Here is a 1,124-nt window from a genome sequence, read left to right as displayed (position 1 = left end):
AATTTGTTTACTTGAAAACGTATTTCCAACATTGAGGTGTTCCAGTGTTAGTAAAGGTTGGGTCCAATAATCCTGGTTCCCTGAGACCCCCCTGTAGGGGGCAGCTGATTAAATCCCACTGGTAAAACAGGGTCTCTCCTTTGGGTCCATATATATCGTCACTTGTTTCTATGGCAATACCATGACAACAGACCACATGCACCCATTAGTACTTACTTGAGGCGTCTAGTATTAGTTTATCGGAAGGTTTAATAGTGATGTTAGTACTGGGGGATATGATAACAATAGGAGCCTTGTTGACATAGGGCTCTAAATAGAATAAACCATAGTTTTTTGTTATTATTGTTGTTGTTATTATTGTTATATAGTTATATCTTACCTGGTCTAACTGTAATGTTAACAAAATCTTTTCCATAGTTTTCTTTATCATTATAAACTAATACTTCAAGACCGTATTCACCACTAACCAACTACAGAATAGAGAAAATGAGAATGATGATAACAAAAGGTAAATTAACAATTAAATGTTTGCATAGAACTGCATTCCCATTAAAGTATTAATTTTCATTGTATGGTGATACAATGAACTCACAGTCATTGATAATAGACAGGCCTGATCATTGATCATCATGCACTATTGAACAAAAATCAGTCAAGTACAGGACTACAGGTTAACAGGTATATAATTTCATTGCTATGGCTGTCTGACCACAAAATGTAATCCACTACTATTACTTATTCCATATAAGGTTTTAAAGTGTAACTGCAGTGATTTTTTAGGGTATTTATTTTATGGTCTTAATATGATTGCCTGACCATAATAATGATGTGTTCCAACTCCTATTGTCTAAAAAAATTTATTCACTGAGATATGAGCCTTCAAAAATGCACTTTTTGCTTCCTTTCAATTTACTTCCTGTCAATGGGTGTGGCTAAACGTGACGTCATAAGAGGCATAGATGCAGATAACTCCATTCCTTTATAGGGGGAAATAATGCTTTATTCTCATGCCTTATAATGTAATAGCACTAATTTAAAGATTGGGATCATTAGCTTTCATTATCCTAAGCATGCAACTGTAAGAAAAAAACTCAAAAGAAGCAAGCAAGCAGATTTACCAGTGG

General features: G+C 34.3%; 1 long non-coding RNA gene across 1 annotated transcript; it reads right to left on the bottom strand.

Moving 5' to 3' along the window:
• Positions 1-105: 105 nt before the first annotated feature.
• On the bottom strand, positions 106-415 carry LOC109593511 (uncharacterized). The gene is made up of 3 exons (XR_002191003.1): positions 380-415; positions 217-309; positions 106-168 (listed from the first exon to the last, which is right to left on the bottom strand). It is a non-coding gene; the product is annotated as an uncharacterized LOC109593511 (long non-coding RNA).
• Positions 416-1,124: the final 709 nt, after the last annotated feature.

The sequence above is a fragment of the Amphimedon queenslandica genome, unplaced genomic scaffold (genome assembly GCF_000090795.2).
Source record: "Amphimedon queenslandica unplaced genomic scaffold, v1.1 AMPQUscaffold_1186_Cont26799, whole genome shotgun sequence".
NCBI classification, from domain to species: domain Eukaryota; kingdom Metazoa; phylum Porifera; class Demospongiae; order Haplosclerida; family Niphatidae; genus Amphimedon; species Amphimedon queenslandica.
Note: the sequence above shows the minus strand (reverse complement) of the source record. Positions and strands in the feature narration are given on the sequence as shown.